This window comes from Synchiropus splendidus, chromosome 4 (assembly GCF_027744825.2).
Source record: "Synchiropus splendidus isolate RoL2022-P1 chromosome 4, RoL_Sspl_1.0, whole genome shotgun sequence".
NCBI lineage: Eukaryota > Metazoa > Chordata > Actinopteri > Syngnathiformes > Callionymidae > Synchiropus > Synchiropus splendidus.
Genome location: NC_071337.1, coordinates 15,619,818 through 15,643,701, shown reverse-complemented (window position 1 = coordinate 15,643,701; position 23,884 = coordinate 15,619,818). Strand labels below are relative to the sequence as shown.

Genomic DNA, 23,884 nt, shown 5'->3' with positions numbered 1-23,884 from the left:
GCCACCAGGGGGCATCCAAAACCTAGCAACTGATTTAGGATTGAGGATAAATAACCCCTAGCCTACGTTCTGATACCTATATCCATCTCATGATTAATGCTCACAAATCAACTCTCAAAGTTTCCAACCGTCTTTTCGTCACTGTGATCCTCTGTGACTGGAAAACTGCTAAATATCTGTCGACAAGCAAGGAGGCGTGTGTGTACTGTTAAGGAGTCTGCTCATGTGGGTTGAGGTAAATCATGATGAAGAGCTACTTCAAACCTCTTGAAGCATGAGGGGAATAGAACACAAGGGACTTTTCCAGACCACATTGATATGGAAGTGGAAAAACAACATTCAGACTGCGTCCAATACCCCGCCAACCCTTGATTTTGTGTGTTCACTTTAAGAGTGGTGTGTCCCATTCCGCTTGGGGGCGAGGAAGAGCGCGACTTAAAATCAACCCTCAAAATGTAGTGATGCTGGATGTGGGCTTAAAATGAAGTGGAAGATGATATTGCCCTAAATGACAGGGTGCGTTTCGCTAATGTAAACATTAACGTTACAGTGCCAACGACTAAGGTGAAAACAATGTCAAAGCCCTTAAACAAATCAACATAGGTAGGTAGGTAGGTAGGTCAGCTTTATTGTCAAATATGCTACAGTACAAGACATATAGCATGGATGAAATATCTGTTCTCTCAGACCCGGACGGCATGACATTTAAAATCGACAGACAGGAACAAATAATAAAAACATACCTGAAACAAGGCTGTCAGGCCAACAAGTGATTACGTCTTCAATTTTTCCAATTTGCTTCAACAGCATTAACCGTCATTTTTCCTGAATGAAAATAGTCGTTTGCAGGGTAGGTCGCATGTGAGCATGTTCACTCTGCTAATTTGTATTTGTTTAGAATAAAAATGAAATCAACAATGAAGATTTAATTTTCAAAAGCTGCCACTGTAAATAGTGACCAAAATTCAATTTGAACTACTAAATTAAAAAATGAAAAAAGCATAATGAGGAACCATATTTTTTTAACTGATAAATAAAATGGGAAATCAATCACCTTAACTGCATTATATATTTTGTTTTCAAAAAAGAAAAGCAGATGAGAGCTCTAAACTTGTGTATCAAACGATTTATTCAGTGGTGCTGAGTGTCATGAGCCACCAGCCTCAACTGAGCTCTGCAGACAGACTGAGATATTGGCGAGTTTGTGATTGACTACTTGCTAACTTACAATGTGGCCTGTATCGAAAATACCTGTAGATTTGACTCCATGATTATTCCAGAATAACCAGTCCACTGACGCAACACAGACACTCAGAGCAATCTGTGTCACTCCGCTGAATCATGGGATGATATTGTCCCATTCTGACCAAAATGACATGAAGTTCAGGTGACCATGCACGATCCATCACCACTCAAACAAGCAGCTCAGCAAAATAGCTTTCTTCACTTTTCACCACACCTACAATTAATGTGTGAAAGTGCTATTTGTCATCAACCACCATCACCAGTGAATCTTTCTGCCTATCCAATATTCAATAATACTATATATATATACACACACACACAGTTTGTTATATTCACACACTATACACACACTGTTGACTGTCGATCAACCAAGATAGACATTTTCATTACCATCTCCTCACAAAAACCTGACCATGAGTTAAGTGGCAATATACAGTAGACAAATGTTTTTCTTGACAAGCGCAGAATCAAGTGTTGTTACAATTGAGGACTTCATTTAGTGAGGTCAAGCTAACGGAAAGACAAAAGCATGAATTGTTGACAAGATTAATGTTATTTTGGCATCAAATTAATTAGTTTACCGATAGTTGATAGCGTTTGTGAGGCAGCTACAAATTACTTTAGAGCACCAAAGGACACACAATTTCCCAGAGAGAGTTGTGGACAAACATTACAGACAAAGAACAGATTTGTGTGTGACTGTAACTTGTCAAGCTGTCATCGAGGTCATTCGCAAGCGACACCCAGTTATCATTTGAAACAGTTGTGAAGTTGCGCGCCTCCACCTCATCTGTTTGGGAAAACATGGGAAAAAGTTTCCGACAGTTTGAGTGCCGCAGCGGCTGCTCTGGGAAACGACTTCCCAAACAAACAGAAGGCTCCACTTGTAGTGCGTAGCGGGACCATGAGGTCATCGCCTTCATTCACTAAAGCTTCGATCTTTGTTTCCAGGGTGATGAGACCATGCTCAGAGGGATCAACCGGAACTGACAGATCTGAAATCGCTCAGCGCTCACTCACAGGAAATTTGTTTGAAATTGAGGTGGCAAGAGAAGGAGGATGGGAAGGTTCTTTAAAGATACAAGAGCAGCCCAACATCTACTAAGGTCTACGTGTCGACAGTCCACGCGAAAGACCAATGTGGAGTCTCAGGTCTTATCGGAGGTTCTTCTACAGGGCAGTCAACAGGTTGGGTCAGTAGTCTTTGTTGTATACGGTCTTAAGCTGTTCCCAAGAACTGGTCAAATATCCATGTCCTGTGTGTTTTACTGTAAGGATTTAGCTTGGCCATCCTTCCTTGTATGCTTGGTGTCACCAGCTCGACCCATGCGGACATTTCTTTGTCCAGAGGATGCGGGGATAAGTCCGAAGGTTTTGCCTTGCCTATGTCAGTAAATGAATTATATATCCAAGTATGAGGAAGCTCCCTAGAGCTGATGCTTAAGTACCAGTAAGTGAACTCTTAGACCCCATATGGTATCTTAAGTGGTGCCACCCTATGCAACAAATGCCCCTTTGCCCTGGTGCTATCTGGTCCATAAATACATTTGTGAGTTGTGTTTCCCCTTTGATACCTGGTCTATGATTATCTCTTGGGTGATGCCGTACATGGGCCAAAGATATAGACAAGACTGCTCACTCCCGCTTTGCAACATCATGAATTAGGTGAGGTCTATGTGGACAATGTCTTGAACTTAAGGTAGATTACCACAACCATCAAGTGGTTGATTGTAGACCAGAACTGAACCTCTCTTGGAGGACTCCTCTAGCACAATGCGCACCTGTCTTGTCAGGTAAGAGTCAAAAAGTGTGTGGCACAGTGGAGCCAGGAAAAGGCTAACAATGAGGACTGGTTGGCAATTTGAGGTGAGGATAAAGACATGTCCATTTCCAGACACTATTAATCGATCAACCAAAACACAGCATACAAAAGTATCAATCCTAAAAATCATGTTGACACAAAGAGAGGGAAAAAAGAAAGAGAAAGGGAGTACGGCAGCACAAGGACTCTTTGTTTTCTGGACAAATCTGAGGTTTCCTTTTGGATATTCAATATCCTGAAAGGTACAAAACAGAGTTACAGTAGTCTAGTGTCTGGGTTGGGGAGCAGAAGAGGGGTGCAAAGCCTTCCCCCATGTGTCTGCAAAATTGTTGCATGCTTCTTAAGTAAATCGCTGCTGTGTGAGGAGCTTCCAGCAAGACAAAAAAAAAAAAATCCTGGGAAATCAATCAATCCGCAAAGAAAATGCTTCATCTGCCAGATGTTGGCGAGTCAGAGTGCTACCAGGTAGACTTACGGTGGACGTCGCACTTTGAAGTCATATACAAGTCGGTGAATGAAAGACAAATGTTTCATTAGCAGGTGACTTTTCTCCTTTTTTGAGGGGGTGCTTTTACTAGACTTATGTAGTTTCCGGCGCTCACACGTGCGTGAACTGTAATTATAAATGCAAGGCTTGCTATAGGGAGCTGAACTTTTCACACCTTTCAAAGCCACAAAATTGGATGGTTTTGCGGGCGGTGCAGCTGCCGCTCTGCACTAATGCAAGGCGGTGTCATATGAAAAATATTCGTCTCCCCCCTCACAAAAAAAAAAAAGAAAACCACAGAGCTGGTCATTAATGAAACACAGGCGGTGCAGTGAGGTCATACAGAGTCTAGATTTCAGCAGCCACATTTAAAAACCGCTCAGAGAGAATTCAGATTCCGAGCTCCAAGGCTGGCCAGGGAGGGGAAATAAATAAATAGAGAAGAAGGCCCCCACACTCTTTTTTTTTCTTCCCCCCACAGTGCTCGGCAAACACTGAAGCGGCTCACAATGAGAGCAGACTAAACAATCCGCTCCCGGCCAAGGAAAATGCTAAGCAACTTTGCACACAGGATGTCTCGGCCTAATTGCCGACGATCCGATCTCACAATGGCATCCATCCATGTTGGCGAAATGCTCACAGTGTAGACTCCAGCGAAGGAGGGGAAAAATTAATTTCGGCTGTATTGTTGAGGTTTACTGGAACAATAATGTTTACTGAGGAGGAAAAAAAGCAGATAAAGAGCTCTGGGGTCTCGTAAACTAACGATTCAAGTCGTCAGCTTTCAGATAAACACACTAAATAAGACCCAGAAACTCGTAAAAAAAAAAAAAAAAAAACTAAAAAAGAGAGATTTGGAGCAAACCCTAGACGAGTGATAAATGTGAAGTGAAATGATGAGAAATGATTATGAAGATGTGTCTGTTTGTAATATGTGAAAGAAGCAGACCAAGAGGAAGTGAAGATAATCCATTGCAGATGTTTTCTCAAAGCACCTGTCGGCACAATTGCTCATAATGTCATCCACGTCGTTTAAAACCTGTTAAATAAAGCAGTAAAATGAAAATAAAAAATGTCTTTGGCCGAACTAATATTAGATAAACTTTGTGGATGGAATCTTACAAATCATTTTATACCAAAAGACAAAAATATTTTGAGGATGTGAACCTGAAACCAATATATTAAGTATGAGTGGTTGCCAACAAGTATAAGAAAAGGCATGGGTGTAAGAAAAAATAATAATAATACAATTTAAAACATCCGGAACTGAAGTTTGTTTTAAGGGCCCTAACCTATCCTGGATGCCAGTGGATTACTGTAGTTAGCATTCTTTAATGACACACTCATTTAAAAGAATAAAGACTAGCAAAGAGCTCTCAGCAACTCCTTTGAGGCGAGACATTAGGTCTTGGCCCCTCCAAATGGTTTCAATGTCAGAGGCCATGTTCTATCCATCTCAGTCGATCAGAAAACACTTAGGTTTGTCTGTATGTTAGCTCACATCAGATGAATGGAAAAGACTGAATGACTAACACACTAAGATCCTGCACAAGCCGCTGGTCCCACCTCCTGCTCTTAGTGGTCTGAAGTTGAACCCACTTTATCTCTCACCACTCTGCCAAAGCTGTAAATAACATTAATATTGTGGTATTGAGTGATTAACCAGCGGCTGCTAACAGCAACTCTTCCATGTTTATCTGATCAATGCAGTGATCTCTTCCTAAACACTAATCAATGAGCTTGTCTCATTAGCTACCAAAAGCAATCTCATGGCATTTAAACATGGCGTAGGGTCATGGCTGAAGCCAAAGCTGAGTAACATTTAAAATGCTTGACCAAATGCTGAATAATACCAATTTTTTTACTTTTTTTTTAATGTTGGAAAAATAGTCGAGAACATATTTACAGACATGTTTTGTCAAAGAAAGTTCATGTTTAGATGTTTAGACTGTGCTTTTTAAATAATAAAAGTTTGGTTGAACACTCATTGCAAACTGAAATTCAATTCTCGCACCCTTTCAAAGGGCCGAAAACTTCAACACTGCAGACTTTGGATCACACTTAGCACTGAAGCATCGCTATGATGGTGGACGGAACTGGTCGCGTTTACTACTTGACACCGTGGACGAAAAAGAAATGATCAAATAAAGAGGAAATGTGTGAGACATGGGTCGGGAAGTCATAAATCACTTCGACGTGTGTTAAATCATGACCTATTCCGTCACAGGCAACCGGACAGTTAGCTGCAGAGTAGGTGCTGTCACTGCTGAAAGTGGCGGATTGTGCTGAGATTTTTCTTTGCGCTTCGAGAACGCCCTCATCACCCCACGGCAAATTTTAGTTATTTAAAAAACACATTCAGTCCATTGTGATGTCGAAAATAATCATTCAGGCTGCGCTGCTCTGTGTTTGATCGCGTCAAACGCCACTATTTTATCATAGAGCCATTCACTATTCGGCAGAATATATTCAGCCACCAAATGTTCAGTGCATCCATAATTTTAAACATCAACAAGTTTTAAAAATAAATCAAAATTAAGTTACAATTTATGTAATTGATGCATGGGTTTGATGTTTAATAATGGACACATTTTTAAGTAAGACCTTCAATAATATGTTAAATAACAGATGTATTGGGGTAACGTCTGGTTTGTGACTGATGAAAAAAATGTAGGACAAACTCAAATATCAGACATAAATTAGATAAATATAAGAAGACAGAAACTAAAGATAACAAAATGCATATTTGTATGTAAACTGTATATTTTGTTGACATGCCCTTTGTCACTTACAAGACAGAGCTCACCATTAAGGACCCCAAAATTAAATAAATGAATCAACTAAAAATATGAAAATTTTCCTTGGGGCAAAAATGGAAATGAATGACCTGAATAAAACGAGAGGTATGAGGATCTCGCCTTTCTAAATATTTAACAGAATCACATCACAGACAGAACGACTCTCAGACGATCTTCAGCTCCAAAAGCAGAGGTCTGAATTGACATGAGCATCAGAAAACAGGGTCTACCAAGAGGGACCCGGTCTAAACAGGGAACTAATGGGACAGCCTCCACCGTTGGGCGTGTGACTTTGTATTTCTCTGACAGTCAAAGGACTTGACGGCCCTGCAAGACCCCGCGACTTCAAACAGCCAAAATCGCGGCACGTTCATGAAACAGAACAGAACTACTGGGGATTAAAGAAGGCAAGGAAGAAAAGAAAACACACACACCAGAAAAAAAAAAGGTAGCGGGCCTCGACAGCAGATGGTAAAATTAACATTTCAACAGTTCCTTCCTTTCATGTAGGTCTCGGCAGAACTTTTTTTCTATCTGAGAAAGTAAGAGGGGCTTTGGTTCTGGTACGATGCAGCAGTGTGGAAGGCGTCTGGAAAAAAAAAAGGGGGTGTGCGGGTATTGGCTTATTGCTCCTGATGGTCCACCTCCATGAAAAATTAAACAGGCCTGTTTTGCAGGTTTCCCCTCTCTGGAGTGCCCTCGGCTCCGTTATGGAAACATCATCTTGGTAATTTATACGCCCAAACAGCTGCTGATGAAAGAAAATAAACCATTGGCCATATTTCGTTGTGCCGTTTCTTTTTCCAGCTTTTGTAGCGGTGGATTTTGCCATGATCCGAAAAGTTGAAACCTTTCAACAATCTTTAACACTTCAGGACAAAAACACCGGCAAAGGGTCCAACAAAGGCATTCTGAAATCCTCCGGTAACTACAACTAAATCTAAGACGTCCTTAAAAGTTGATTGAAAACATAGAGAAAACATTAAGAATAACTTAAAGCACGGTTTAAATTTAAAGCCCAGGACCAGATACCAGCTCAGCAGAACATCAGGGTACTAGACCCAGACCAAGTATGGACAGTCATATGTGAGGAAACACCAGAAAAAGTGTCAAGCAGGGCTCTCAAACTAGTACTCAAAAGTCTGCAGTGCGTGCAGGTTTTTGTTCTAACCCACAAGTGTGCATAGATAAACCAATGAGGAGTCAACTGAGTCAAGCAGCACTGCTGTCAATCAATCCATTTCAGTCGTGAGAATGGCAAGAAAGTGTTCTCTTGACTGGTTGGAACAAAAACTTGCACCCACTGTGGCATTTGTTGCTCACTTTAAAACCCTGGCGTTGGGGGTCCCAATGCTGCCAAATCACTGGGGAGACTCCAGGATACGTTTTTTTTGCTGATTTGTTTTATCTGAAGTCAAAACCGAGAAGGTAGGCATGAGGGGTTGTGTGGTGCCCCAAGAAGAAGCAGATTCCAAAGTCCATGATGAGCTCAACTGTGAAGAGTGAAATCTTAATAAAACACTTTAACGAAACACATTTTTATTTCAATCGTAAACTGAATGGTCCCGAACTGAGATCACAAAGACTTCAGGAGAACACAGGGCAGCCTGTTTCCCGCTCTCCCAGAAATGGCCGTCTGCCGGAGCCTCTCTGTAGTGGCCATTGATTTGGACACGGTTCCGGCTGAATTACACATGTTCCACCTCCGCGACATTTTAAATGCAATTAAAAAGCCGGTGACGGTGGCGGGCGGCACACTTCCCTGTGATGACGGCGTGATTAACATGCAAACGAGCCCACGCTGGCAGGCGAGATTGGGGTTTGAAAACCTCAATTACTTTTGTGTGATTATCTATTTACCAGTACACAGATTTCCATTTCTCATCTCCACCGGAGCGGTACCCCTCGCCGCTGCCACCGCCCCCCAGCACTTGGTGAAAGAGGCCCAATTATACGTGCTACACCTTTATTTATGACACGCTCCACGGCAGAATGCGAGCTCCAGTTATTCTTCATTGTGATGTATCGCCTCTTTACGAGACGAGGCCACCAGACCAACACGTCCTGATACTGAGCACTTCATGTGATCTTGACCCCCCTCCTCACCCCTCTTTCCCGCTGCACATCCATCCAGACCTATTTCATCTCAGTTAACCCTTGTGCCCGCAGAAAACATTCAGACAAAAATAAATGCATCAGAGTATTTCCTGCTCCACAGTCCCATGAATGTCTTATTACCTAATTACACCTCCTATACAAAACCACAAAAACACTTTATTTCATCACCTTTCCACCCTATTTTCAAATGACTTTCCACCATTTTACTGCTGCCAATCCAGCTTTGATTTAAAGTCAGGTCGAAGACGCTGTATGTTTATTTCCTTCAAGCGTATTTTCATTAAAAATGAGTGAGTCTACTAGCCATTTTTTAAAGATTCCAAGATAGTGTTTAAATTTGTTCATCACTTTATTTTTCTACTGTGACACTAAATTAAATGTGAGACAAAAATAACCCTTTTACCGAATAATAAATACAAAATAATCATCAAAAATAATGTACTGTAACTACACAAAATCACTACAGGTATGCGAAGGAAAAAAATAGTAAAATAGACACAATGTGTTAAAAACATGAAACATGTCATAAATAAATAAAAGAGAAACATGGAATATTATTAATTTAATAGCAGGTAAATAAGGGTTGTAACATAATTACAAAAAAGATATTTGGGTTATATTATGGTATAGGATTTGAACAGTGGATAAGAGATCTTTTTCTACACAATAGCATTTAAATACTCTGAAATGTGTTATTTTAAGTAGATGCAAAGCAAGCAATAAGTTATTTATGAATTTCAACAAGCAAAACGATCAAATCAAATCAAGAGTGTTTTTGAAGTGACCAGTGTGCAGCAATCTGTTTCCTGCAGCCTATACGCCGCACATTAAGTGCTAACCTTCTGTGGCTCTGATACAAGTAAAACCTAGCCAACAGAAATCATTAGTCACACATGACAGCACGTCAGGAGTGGAAGTTTAATGGAGACGTGACAGAGACATTTTACTTCACTCAGATATAGGTTTAAAACTGACATAAATATTCATTTCATTCATGTTGGAGCTTTCCATTCACACATACATTACATACAGCACAATTATTTTAGTTGCATCTGAAGTTGGCAGACCCTGGACTTGGTGTTGTTATTTATGTTATTACATGGTGACAGTGAGAGACATGAACGTACACAAATACACTCACACAGACACACGTACACACATATATATATTACTGTATATGTGTAAAACTCATGGCCTGTTGCTGTAGAAAAGGAAAACAGTGCCATCAAGTGAAACATCTGAGGAGTCCTTATACACAGTGCAGCCAAAATAAGGTGCTGAGTGTAGGTGTGTGCATGCAGGGGTGTGAGAGAGGCTGGTGATGGGGGGCGAGTTAGGGGGAAAGAGAGGGGGGAGGTAATAGCAGATAATGGACAATTAACTCTGCTCCTGGTGGTGGCTGCACTGAATAGCGACTACAGTCCCAAAACGCCACTCAGTCAAACTTTTACTGGGAATTCGGGTGATGTGAGTCTCAGTGGTGCATGTGAGGCACATTAGTAATTCGGGGTGATGCTTGCAGACAAAGCTTGCCAGCTACTGGGCACCCCAGGGCAGAGGCGCAGGGTGTTGTAACCTTGTCTTCATTGTCTCGTGTCCATTCATTGAACTATGAAACAAACCGTGCTGGTGCGCCTGGGACACCACAGCCCAACCTTTCAGTTTCTTGAACAGATCAACAATATATATGGACCAAAAGCAAGCTCTGGCTACAGTGTCACGATTAGATCCACACTTAGCTTGTACCGTAACTAGGTCTGAGTGATCACTACATTAGAGATTTAGCCAAATCTGCATTGCCAATTTAACAGTGTGAGATTTTCATTCACTTCAAGTAGATCTGTGTACGGACAGTAATGGCCTTGACTACATGAGCGCCTTCAACTCTACCTCATCTCAACTACTCTCAGAACAATGTTTCACCTCACCTTCACCACAATCGACCTGAGCTATGATGAAGCTGAAATTTCTTTTTGTTAGATTGAGTCATTCCACCTCCACAGGCCTCAGACAAAAAGTGGCTATTTACACGATTTAAGATTTAAATTATGTTCTGTGCCATTCATAATTCAAAATAGGTAACTATTAGAAACAAAAACGGTGTATTGAGGTCACAATCCAGCTGTTTTGTTCATACAGTGGGACGTTTAAGCCTAGGCGATAGCTTGTTACCACGTGTACTTGGTGAGTGTTACATGTAACTGGCAGCTCATGACATGATCAGAGCGTTGTTACCGACAGCCAAGCAGCCATATTCAAAAAAAGAAGCAGCTCTCTGGTGGCCTTTCTGGCCTGGTTTACCTCTGCTTGTTGCTGAACTCAACTTGTGTTATATTGCTGGGACTTCATAATGATTCATAATTAAGCAAAACAGCAAAATGCTAATATACAGTGGACACTGTTTTTCATCAATTTTATCCATTCATAGTTGCAGCCCTACACTTCACTTGACTTTGGTTGCACCTGTGGCATTGACCGTACATCCCAGCTTTGGATTCTTGGGTGCTACCCATCGGTCCTGAGCTCCATCTGTGTCTCCCTCACTGGCGAAATGAGAACCGCAAGTTTGCCAGAGCCGCGTCCCCACTTCAACTGTCCGTTCCAATGTCCACTCCAGTGTTATTGATAACTCCTCTGAATGATGTGCAACTCCAAAACACTAAGATGAGACATAAAACGGAGCCCAGACAGAAACATTTGCATAATTAACGCGATACAAAAGCTAACTGCATAAATAAATGAGTGGATGTCAGCAGTGTTCATCACAGGAACAATGTTCATATCAAAAGTCTTTTTAACTGCCACCTCCCCAGCCCCCCTTTGTCAAAACCCCCCACCCCCCTTCAAGCACCATCTAAATCTATTGATCTGTGAAACTCGGGGTCCCAGGGGAGCCCGCTCGCTTAATATCCCACGTCTAATGATGAGATGAGTAACGATTATAGCATTTGGTAATTAAACGTCTTACAAACCATTTAACTGACTGCACGCGTGGAGGGGTCGCCCGGGGTCGCAGCGACTGTTATTCATTTTCTGCAGGAGACGACCATAAGGGGGGCGAGCGGCTGGGGGGTGCTTTGTCACAAACACTGAAATAAACACTGATGACAAACGGGGATTCCACATCAGCTGTCAAGAACTGAACAAGCCTTTGGTAAATACAATAAAGTTTCTGTCCAACTTGGATTTTTTTGCTTTTGATACATTCAGTTCTGTTTTTTGTTTTTTTTTCCTTAAGCGCCGTCCTCATGGTTTCACAGTAAACATTGACAGTCCTTTGTAGCAAATGGCACTGAGGACTGGTTTCAAATTTAGTGACATGTGACGCATGGAGCGATCTGTGTTACCGTTACTATGTTCTGCATGCACATGGCCACTGTTAGCCAACTGAACCATCATTATTGTTTGTACAGTCAAACAAAGGCTTGTCATCCAGAGTGATAAGAAGAGCAATGTCAGACTTTAGTTTAAGGACAACTCGCAGGCTTTCCACTGGGATTTTTGAAACTGTGGAGGAGCCCCCCCATCAAAAAAATAAAAACAGAACCAATCAAGAAGTGATAGTGAACGCTAGTCATAACGTCGGAAATGTGGAGACGATGTAAGGGAGGCAAGACTGACAAGATCTACGTACCTTGAGAGAGGAACAAGACCGGTTCAGATGGCGAGACTGACTGGTAAACGCTAATGGGAAATTAAAGTAGAAGAAAAAGATTCTTTTTTAACTTATGTCTTTTTTTTTTTTTTTTGAGCATGACTGTCAACATTTTTCTACTGTTTTCCTCCCAGCTTTTCTTTGGTGCTCTTCATCTAAAATTGCAGTAATTCATGTCTTCAGTGGAAGTCAATTCATATTTAAATTCTCAAGTGAATCCAGAAGTTAGTCAGAACCACTTGTGAGACAATGCTTCCACACAGACGTGCGGCAGTTGTGTGTGTGTGTGTGTGTTCATGGGATACTTGGTAATCGACCAGTATAAATGTCACAGAGGTAGGTGGCTAAAGATAAAAGTTCACAGCCTCCTGAAAGGATCTTCAGCTCTTTATATTAGTAGCACTAACTTAAAGAGGATTTTAATCTTTCCAATTCATAAAATGACAGAGTAAACCAAGCTGAAGATATATCGGCACAAATGTTGGAACCACAGATGAAGTTTGTTACCAGCAATTGCAATCTGTGACTTTTTTTTTTGCATCATTATGGCCATTTCTGTCAACACCGCTGCAGAGTCAGACAGTCCAAGGTTGAAGTCTGAGTGCCGCTCTAATGTACACGGTCCAGGACAAGCATTTACATAAAGCTTTAGATTGTATTTTAAATCACTTTAAAAGCCTCCCACAGATGGAAAATACATTGCATTTTACAAAAGAAATAATAAGCAGCTGCAGTGAAGAAAGTAAATGCTTTCTGCTTGTTATTGTTGTGTTATTTAGGTTGCATTTTCACATCAAAGCTAAACTTACAAACAACCAAAACACAGCGACAACAGTGACTTATAATCAAGACAGATCAAGACACTTCATTCTAGTTACCCACTCACATCAGAAATTTAAGTAAAAAAAAGTCTTATGCCTGACGCATCATTAATAATGTATAACGTTTTACACAAAATATCAAGTGATAAGGGACGACTGAAATGTCAAAGTTTTAGCCATAGTTTTTTAATACATAACACTTGGATCTTTTTACACGGCAGTATTTAAATGATAATTCTTGATATCTTGTGAATCTGTTAGCTATTTAGTCCATGGTCCTGAAAGGCTCAGGAGAGGTGCAAGTTTTTGTTCCAACTAAACTAGCATCCAGAGCTTCACCAAACAGATGATGTCAGTCTGCTGCTACTGTTTCAGCTGACACCTGATTGGTGTGTGCTTGACTGGTTGGAACAAAAACCTGCACCCAATGTGGCGCTTTCTGGGACAGTTTGGACACCCCAGATTGAGTCAATCACTGGATTCATTGTTTGGATAATTTTGTCTCATTGAGAAGATGCAAGTTAAATTAATGACCAACAGTGACGAATCTTCAAATAAAGGAAACCACAGCTAGAATGCAAATATTTCAATCCCAAGCGAAGTGACAATAACCAGCTTCTTTCACTGAAAGGTCGATGTGTGTCGGGCCGTGGGCTATGTATTGAACGATCGCTGGTAAACATTGTCATTCTACAAGGAGAACAGGATTACAGCTCGTCCTCGCCCATTGAAGGAAACAGTGCGCCGGCGCGGGAACAATGGCCGATAGCGGGCCGCTATCACAAGGGGTCCAATGTCTGCTGTGATGAATATGTGGGAGATTATGAGCCATTCCGTCATTTCCATAATGTAAAAGTCTCTTTCTTCTTGGCCCCGCTGACTATTCACTAAATAAATGAGAAAAAATATTTCACAAAAGGCGGTTTTGAATGACCCCGCGTGCCTTTGACAATACTGTCCGCAGACATTCAGAAGCAGCCGAGTGAGAAAGAGCCGCCAGAGTATTTATCACCAGGCACAAAGCAAAAGTATTACCATGTCACCTATACCACTTTACCACAGAGAATGGAACAACGGTGAGTACAAGGTACTTTTACATAATACGGCCTGAAATTATGAACGCCAGTGTCTGTCGATCTGCTTCACCAGCACTCCAAAAACGGAGGCATCATTCAGAGGATGAGGGGTTCCGAGCCTGGCAGGGTCACCGCCTGTATTTATCCAATATGCTTAACTGGCGTTTGAATTGACTGAGGACGGTTTGAAAGAAGTTGTGGAAGAAAAGACGAATTAAAGAGCTTCAAGAATAAAACGTTGTTCGGGCAGTGAGGTCGCAGTTGAAAGGTCCTTTCAACAGGTAATAGTCAAGATTCATAGTTAGCAGCACACTAGTTTTGGAAAATGAAAAATACATGGAATTATGGTTCCATAATAGTTTGTCAAGAAGAAACATCAACACAAACCATGAACAGTCCAGAAATTCACCACACCTATCTGCTTCACAACAGCAAATACATTCTCATTATAGGCAATAACACCTTCACTAGACCGTCTACACTGGACAGACTGGCTTAGCACAGAATTCAAGTGGGACAGGAAGTGTCTCCCCTCTCAATTGTATTAAGAATTTCCATGATGTATTCCAATGCGGATGATTTGTATTCAGTTGTGACATTGTTACTCCTCCATCGCACCGAACTTCAAGCGGAAGAGTGCTACCTAAAGATGAATTGCTGAGAATAAATGATAGATAGATAGATAGATAGATAAATACTTTATTAATCTCCGAAGAGAAATTCCCAAATGGAAGATTTGTATTTGCAAGATCAAACTGGTAAGATTTCAGCAAACACTTCAACAATATACAGTTACAAGACTCATGACGCGACGCAAGAATGGACACTTCCAACACTGGCGTTCTCAATGATGCCGGAGCAAGTCACTCAATAAGCACCTAGACAAGGATCAAGCTCCAAGCTGAGGAGCATTGGTTCTACGAGAGGCATGACACGGCGTGAAACTTCATGTGTGAAACCCTAACCCTACCCTTTTCTGACATACAAGTACTTTTCAACCTTGGTCAGGAGGAGGAAGTCGATCCACAGCTGAATGGTTACAGTTACGTTACTGAAATCTTCATATTTGCTACAAATTGGGCATACTGACAGATACAACGCAAAATAAAAATCCCATGACATTCCTTGTCTACTAGTCACCAGAGTACTGGCGGTGTCTCTCCCAGGATGACCCAGTTTATTTACTCTGACTGCAATACAATGCCTGAATGACCATTCCCAACTTTGGAACACTAGTTTCAATCTATCTGCTGGTGGCGGCACATGTATGTGCTCAGTCAGGTGTGGAGGTCAGATGATCACAGTGTCGGCATTCACTCTCCATCGCCGTTCAGAAAATAAACGGACAGCCAGGGAGAAGAAGGCAGGGAAACAAAGGAAGGCAAGGGGGAGAGCGACGGACAGAAGCTGGAAAATTAGAAGGAAAAAAAAGTGGAGACAAGGTGTTCTCCCTTGCAGAGTGTCCAATAAACACAGGTGAGCAGCTCGACAGGCCGGGACCACCCAGATGATTGACGGCTGAGTGTGTTTGGCTGCCGCCAACTCCGTGGAACATGACAAGAGAGGTACGAGGTGAATTTTGAGAACACAAAAATATCCTGGAGAGGATGTTTCCCTTCACAGGTGAGCGGGAGAAGGAAACACCCCGATTGTGAGAGAGAGATATTTGAGTGTGGCTGGTGAGAAGAAGATGGGGGTCTCGAATATATGCAGTGCGCCGACTGAATCTTTTCCACATGACGGGCCTCGGGCTGTTTTTGTCAACTGCACTCTTGAGCAGCGAGGAGTCAGGTAGTGTGACCACATGATTGCCCAGGAGGCACAAGTGGTGAGAGAGGGAGAGTTGTGGAGAGTGGGGGGGTGAGCAGGGAGCATGATGAGGTGTAATCACAAACCCCATTCAGAGTGCAGTGGAGTTTGTCAACATACACACATTCACATTCCACTGTCTGTCAGCTCTGTGACCCAAATCCAGCCTGCTGTGTGTGTGTGTCTGAGTGTGTGCGTACATGCGTGTATCTGAGTCCTCCCACCAACACGGGTACCGGAGTTGTGCCAGCTTGGCTTGAGGTTTGTCCAACATCAGTCTCAATTCATTTGTTGAATTTCAGAATAAATGCTTATCACCGTCGATATTTAGCTCAGCCACGAGCGGGACAGAAGATCTTCACAAAAGGCATCCAATTTCAGCTCATCAATACGAGACTGATCAGTATAAAACTGTTTGCTAATGTCAATCAAAAATCCTTCAGAATCAGAATCAGAATCAGAATCAGATTTAATAAAATAAATTACTGAACCTTAACAAGCACTCTAGATTTCAAGATGTCCCTGTGTGTCAGCAGTTTTTAATCATCTTTCAGATGTTTCTAAAATCTTCTAAACCTTTCTGTGGCACTAGTGTGGTGGAGGTTTAACGTAGACAACAGTTGAACAGACTCGGGTCTTGTATCATGGGAGGAGATCTCGCTCGATGGCCACCTCTCACTTGCTCTCTTGCTTCCTCCTCCTGTTTCACTTTCTCTATTGCTCCCCTTTCTTGCATGGTCTCTGTAGCTCACTCTGGCTCTCTCTCACTTGCTTTCTCCCACTCAATTGCTCTCCCTTACTTGCTTGACCTCACAATATCTTTTCTTTTGTCACTGGCTTTCATTTCTTTCTTTCTAATGTACACTGCCTTCTTTTGCATCCCCCTTTTTTTCTTGCCTTCCCCTTTGTCTCTCACTTGCCGTTCCCTTGCTCCCACTCTTTTTTTATTTGTCAGACTGAAAATAGAGTAGGCGCAGAAAACACAGATGAAAGAAAACATAAGGAAACAGATGAGTCTTGATTCAAACATACTTCTCCTTATACAAACATTCAGCATGGTGATATTACAATGAAACTCCAAGTGCTGCACTAATATGGGCAGGCAAGCTGAAGGCTACCTTGCATGCTAATGGATGATTTAAGCAGTTGATGTTGATATTCAGTTGCTCTCTTGTAAGGTAATAGCAGAGTTCAACTTCCAGTATCAAAAAAACATGACTGGTTAGAAGAGAAAAAAAAGCTCTTGGCAGTGTTCTCATCGCCTCTGAACGAACTGCAAAAATAGACTCCTGTTTCCAGGAAACCACATCCACTCATGTTTACATTCTGGAAGTGAAAGCTCCTGATTTGTCACCCAATCAGAGAATAAAAACTGCAGGCTGAGACAATGCAGTTTTGGTTTATGTCATGGCGACGTACCTCATAAAACAGCGGCCGTGAAGGGCTAATGTAAACAGAGCATGAGAGAAACGAGGCGTCGTGACAGTTTGGCGATAACACACCAGTGCAACCTGTCAAGACAATCAGAAGCGGAGGAGATCGCTCGACCGGATCATCAGACGATGTCACCTGCGTAGCGCGTAATTCTTCCCACCTGAGGCGGGAGTTCACGCCGGAGTCAGGCCACTCTGATGACACAATAAGCTGAGGTTGCTGGACAAGAGCCACCCGGCTGGAGCTTCCGCCGCAGAGCACGACAATTTAATTGCAGGGGAAGAATAACTGGTGAAACTGGAGTGGGCCGATTGTTTATAGAAAGCTGTGCGAGAAGTCATACCGATCCATCTTTTTCAGGAGGTTTATTTAAACAAGCTGATAAGTTGTGGCACTGAGATAGACATAGTGAACCATTCTAATATGTTCACATCCACAGATGAATTTAGAGATCTTCAAACTGTCCTTTGCGATCACCTTTTAAAGTGCATTTTAAAGCAGTGATGGGGGACAGTAGGTGGGAGGACTTCATATATTCATAATAGTGATTCACAAAATTACTTGGATCAAGTACATGCATGTACAGTACTTGACAGTAGTAATATATATTAAAAAAATGTTATTATTGTTGTATTGTTGTACAATGTTATGCTATTGTTTTATTTCTATGTTTCTTCTGATTTCACGCATATCAGTCAACTTTTTAACAGTGGTAACTCAATTGTGCGACTTCTGACTTGACTTGAAGTGATGAACTGTAAGTTGACCTCGAGTCTGGATTCATAGTATGTTAAGTCGTACTAGTCTGGACTTATGAGATGTGGCACCATCTACTCGTTATGAAGGACGTCCGCCATGTCTTTGGATCAAGTTGAAGTAATGCTACCTTGTTAGCAATATGTTTTATAATTACTATAAAAATGAATTAACAATCGGATAATATTGCTGTAAAATACAGAATTTTATCTTCACTGATTTTTATTAAATAAGTGAAAGAAAACTTTTTTTTTATTTGAATTACAAACTTTTGAGAATGTTCAGTAAATTATCAAAATAAATATGAAAACGTAAATGAACATGGATACTGTTGCGTTTGTTTTGTTTTTTTTGTCACAATTTAATATTTAAAATGGTAGCACAATACACTGAAATTCATTATCAGCTCTGAGAGATGTATAAAAACTACAATCACATAATGTAAATATGTCCAGGACAAATATTCAGTCCAGATGTGCAAATGTCTCCAGTAACTGAAGACTTTGTTGACACAGCTTCAGCCTTTGGGTTTTCAAAATAAATTGGGAGCTTTTGAAAAACAATCCACCAAACTAGAAAGATCAAATTTGTAAACGTCGTATTAGGTCATGGGATATATGCTGTGTGTTGGAGCGGTGACGGGTCACATGTGGAACATTCCCAAATGAAGAGCAGAGGGAAAACGGTGAAGAAAGAGCAGATCATGTGTCAAAAACATTTTCTGCGCACGACTTGAAGTCCAGAGAAAACAACCAAAAAAAATCTGAGCTAAGCTGCGTCTTGGACGCCATTGCTCCAATTTGCTCACAGAGTGACACCATCTGACCCAGAACCTCATTAAATCAAAATATGGAAACTTGGGCAACTTCCATAGAACTTCTCCAGGAGTGTGAAGACAAAACAGCAGAGAAATAAAGGAGGGAGGCGGCAGGTTGGCGGCAGATTCCCTGGGACGGAGACCAGAAGGGAAAAACCTTTGATGACTTTTTTGTTAGGCGATGGGGCTTAACTTAAAATATTCAACGGTGGCAGGGAATAGGGGATTGACCACTGGCCCTGAGCTCAGCCACACACCAGGGGCAGCAGGGTTAATGGTGGATAAGGATAAAGGAAAAAAAAAAAAAAACGGGGTTGCTTTGCCTGATCTCCGTTTAGCCTCACACCCCCACCCTGGAGTTCCACCTTGCCTGCCAATCCACAGTCTGACAATGGACCGTGTCAATGGGGAATCATCCCACTCCCTTTGTTTCTTTCCGTCCTCCCAGTGCCCCGGGTAAAGACCCACGAAGGTCTTCACTCCACCAGGAACCGCTGCTGCTCTGATCTATGACAAGAAATCAATTCCTGGGTGGAAATGTGAGCGGAGGGACGAGCGGTCCTGGCGGAAGCGGCAGCAGATTAACAGAGGCAGATTTTTCAAATTTATATCTAAAGTGGGAAAGTGAAGCCGACCGCAGTGATTAGGGTTTTCGGAGCCAGCAGATATTCCAATTTGTCTTTGAAGATAGCTGCAGAGAGCTCAAATACGGAAAGTGAAGAATCAAAGACGAGGCCCTGGTTCGAAAGTCCAGTCTTAAAATATTTTAGGAATACATATGAAAGTAAAATCACTGTGTCCTGTCTTCACATTTGGTGGGATTGTATTCAAAACGATAAACAACCCATGACATGGTTCCAAAATCCACACAACTTTGAGTGAGCTGAACAGCTTGGATGACTAGATTGTGATTGTGATTAGAAAGAAGAAAAGAAGAGAAATGTGGAAGAATGTCCATATCTGAGGCCAAATAAATGTACCCATAAATGCAGTCGTTCGTACTCACATATACTTCTCACTCTACATTGGATCTTGGTCCGCTCACCTTCGTAGAGACTTTAGGGCAACCAACTTACCTCAAAAACTAATTTGGGTACCAATGGAATACTCATTCTGCACACGTATAGTTTAAATCATTATAAGGAAGAGGACATTACAGAACACATACAGAGAGACGGACACTCACACACATTGGTCTAGCTAGGGCCCATGATTCTTATATGGGTATAACACAATACTTTTGAAAAGGAGGAGATGGTACAGAGGTGGGTTGGCGTTACAATACAATTGCTGTGTCTGTTCTCTATAATGGAGCTCAGATCCCACAGACATTGATCTTAAAAAATCCAAAAGGGCAAACTTTGACTTCTGTCCTTCCTAAGATAACATTTTACTAGGCCTGGCCATTTTTTTTGTCAAACCACCAAGCCTTAAGTTCCATCTCATAGTATTGTTGACACACTCACTTTGTATGCATATTTGAAATGAAGAATTAAACATTATTATCAGAATTTTGTGAATGACGCAACAGTGACATGACTTTGTTAGATGATTTCCCATGTGTTTCCTGATGTACAAAGTGACTCACAACAATATGGCCGAAAAATCAAGGTCATCGAGAAAGGTCCATCCACCTACCGGGTTTCCACGGTTGTGCAACGTCTGGGAGTTCTGATTACTGCGTGTTCATCATACTGTATTTTATCCTATTGGCAGAAACAGACGTGACAACATGAGAAACATTGGTGCAACTCTGTTTCATACAAATTCACTGAAACTAACGTTCAATGGAAATAAAGAAGAAGAGGGAACTTCTGCCATCAATATGATCAAACTACAATCCAACAAAAAAGGCCTACTCTGTAGCTGAGAGACTTTGAAGATCAGTAAGAGAAGCAAGATGAGTATACGCATCAGTTCACATAAATAAATAAATAAATGTTAGCAAAAAAAAGATTTTTGATAAACATTTTTGTCTGATTCAGTCAAAGAAGCTTCAGATACTCACCTAGGAGAAAAATGTATAGTGTGCGTCCTTCAACAACAGGATCGGTGTTCTGCGTCAGAAATCTGTAACAAATAAAGGCAATCATGAACTTTGTTTTGCAAGGATTATCAAAAAAAGAGAAAAACATATTAAGCCATAAACATTTCTACTTCTTTTCCTGTTTCTCACACAGCAGCAGAGCTGAATTAGGATTGATGCCTCGTTAGCTTTCGAAGTCCATATAGGAAACTATTAGTTTTCATGTGATGATTTTTTTTTTTTTATCTCCAACATTTCCGAGAATCTTGAGTTGCTCTTCTGACATGTGTGGGCAAGACGTCACTCTTCTCAAAAAGTATTTTCTCAGAAGCTGATGGGTGAAAGCCATAAACTTCTTTGAACAACAAAGAACACCTGGATCTGAGTGTGTGTGTTAAAAAACAGCAAACGTACAGTAATGTGCAAGTGATACCCCATTCGCAGGCACTCGTTAAAAAGTGCCTCAAGGCTGGAGCCCTGAGAGTCGGGTAAATCACAACATTTATTTCTTTTTTTTCTCCATTTAGATGCTTAACAAAACTGCCGGATTTATGACTTTTGTGTTAATCACACTTCATCTGACTGATTCCGCTGTGATTAAACCCCCAAATCTGCAAAACAAAAGCTGTTTTTATGTCCAAACTAAACCAGCGCACTGGGCTTCTTCAGCTTTATTCGCCCAGAATTCCAATGACCCTTACAGGCAACCAGCAACGGCAGAATCCTGAGGAATGTGCTCTCTGAACTGTACAAAAAAGCCCCTCAGCTCAAAGAGCACAGCTGAAAACAAAACATGCCAACTGCTATAATTTTTCACTGTTTTGAGTCGTTGGAAAATGTTGCACGGTGGAGTTAGAGATGAAGGAGCAAAGCGAAGGGGGGGAGAGAGGGGGTATAGTGTGCGAGAGAAAAAACACATGTAGAAAAGGTTAAAGCTTATCCTAACTCGCCAAAAAAAAAAAAAAAACTTTGTCTGCACGATTCATTTTCCACTTCTTTAGCAGCTTCTATTATGAAAAAAGTGTCATTTTTACAATGGTCAAGGCCCCGGCTGTTGAGATGAAACACCCCCAAAAAACACTTTGCCAATGACTCGTCTGTGCTTGAGTGTTGCAATTCACTAAGGGAATAAAACTAAAACTAAATATAATCATGTAAGTAAATTATGATGTACAAACAACGGTGAACTGGTGACTTGTCAATGCAATTCAATTTAGCATGTTTCAAAAGGCAGAAAAGGTGCATGCTGTGAACAAATTCTGAACCAACAAATATGCTGGATATTATCATAACAACGTCTATGTGGAATTGTACCTTGTGAAAAAGGAATGTTCGGGTGTTTCACCATTGTTGGTGACTTGCTGTTGATGTCTGAAAGAAGATGATGAAGTCTCAAGAGCAGAACAGGGAAGGCTGCGTCAGACACACAAATAAGTACGGAATGATGGAGCACTGTTGCTGTTTATGGGACCCAAATCATATGAGCATTGACAGCTCATCATGGACATGTCTACTTGTCTGACAGTTGTACGAAACACGGTCACAGAAATCTGGGGAGGTCCTCGTCATCTCTCTCAAGAGGAACAAATAGTGAAACTAAGATACTCAGGTACAGATCCCGACCTCCGGACGAGTACTTAAGGTTGGACACACAGTCCTATAAAGTCATCAATCTGTCAAACGTCTCTTGCAGAACATTCATGAGAAAACACAATTTGTTGGCATTTAGATTACATGATGAGAAATTCCTGGGCATCTAGTTAAATTGAAAACCGGTCAAATTTTAAGGATATAATATTTATCCACTACATATCATTTCCTCTGTTCAGTATATCAAGTCCAAAATATAATACATTCCAAACTGTGTGGTAGCTTGTTAAAAATAACAAGGTGAAACGTATAAAACTGAACAATTAGCAACATAACAGAGAGGTTTCCTAAGGCTTTGTATAATGTCAACATAAGCAACAAATTGGTCATTTAGTCGACTACAATATTCAGCGCCTCTTGACTGTCTGCATTTTATTCAACAATAAAAAAAATCAGAAATGCTGTTGACACCGTGTGACCTCAGATTGTTGGGGGATTTACAAACACCTCACACATCTTTGTGCCAAATATAAGCCCATTTGTAAATTCTATCAACTCATGAATGCAGCGAAAAGCATTGAGGATTCATGAAGGACTAATAATGCTTTGGGCTGATATTTACATAATGAAATGGCGCTCTAAGTCAAGATAAACTATTTAAAGACCTGGGCCACAAATACCTCCACAAGGAGCAGAAAAGGAGGGACTGGTGGTGAAAGAGGACATTATGCTAACAAGTCAGATTACAGTACACAATAACTTTATCTCTGAAGTAAATACCATCCTCAGTGTTCAGTGGGAGGAGGAGAAAGGGATGGGCGTTGAGGAAAGTCACTTGTGAAATTTCAGTGGGGACTCCTTATCTTCCTCCGTTGAGCAATTCAGGCCTGCTCGAAGAAAGATGAGTCTTCAAACTCCTTCTATTCATGGTCAGACGTGTAATTACCCTCAGCTCACAGTCTAGACGCGACTGCTTTCACAGTATTTAAGACCCCCTGTGCAACGCGGCAGCACCCACTCCCACCGCCGGGCCCTCGCACGTTAAATCTGTGGCCAGATAAATTAGTGAAGAATGCAATAAAATGGACACAAAGAGTGGAACTTTATCCTCCCGGCCGCTAAATGAGATTTCTTTGAAATGCAGATCAGTGGTGCTAGATTAGTGAATTTTAGCTGCTGTCAACATCATAACAAAATACAAATGCGATTGTTCGGCATCGCCTTATCTCCTTGCTTCCATCTGCTGGCTGGTTATTTACTCCCCCCTGATTTAGTATGCAGATCTAAATAAGTCGCATCAAATGGAGGGCTTACTGCACAATGCCTTCTTAAGCTCCCACATCAAGGTATTTGAGAAACCGGTAGTCACATGAAAAGGCCGCCCATCAAAGGCACATCTCTAATGAACTCTCCCGTATCAGAAGAGGCTT

General features: G+C 41.4%; 1 protein-coding gene across 9 annotated transcripts in view; it reads right to left on the bottom strand.

Annotated features, from left to right (window-relative positions):
* The window catches only part of foxp2 (forkhead box P2), a 117,865-nt gene that overhangs the window by 82,972 nt on the left and 11,009 nt on the right, over positions 1-23,884 (bottom strand). For all 9 annotated transcript variants that reach the window (XM_053861925.1, XM_053861932.1, XM_053861930.1 and 6 more), the window contains exons 2-3: positions 20,847-20,908; positions 20,477-20,544 (exon numbers count right to left, since the gene is read on the bottom strand). The gene's annotated coding sequence lies outside the window, so the exon portion shown is untranslated. The remainder of the gene's footprint in view (positions 1-20,476; positions 20,545-20,846; positions 20,909-23,884) is intronic.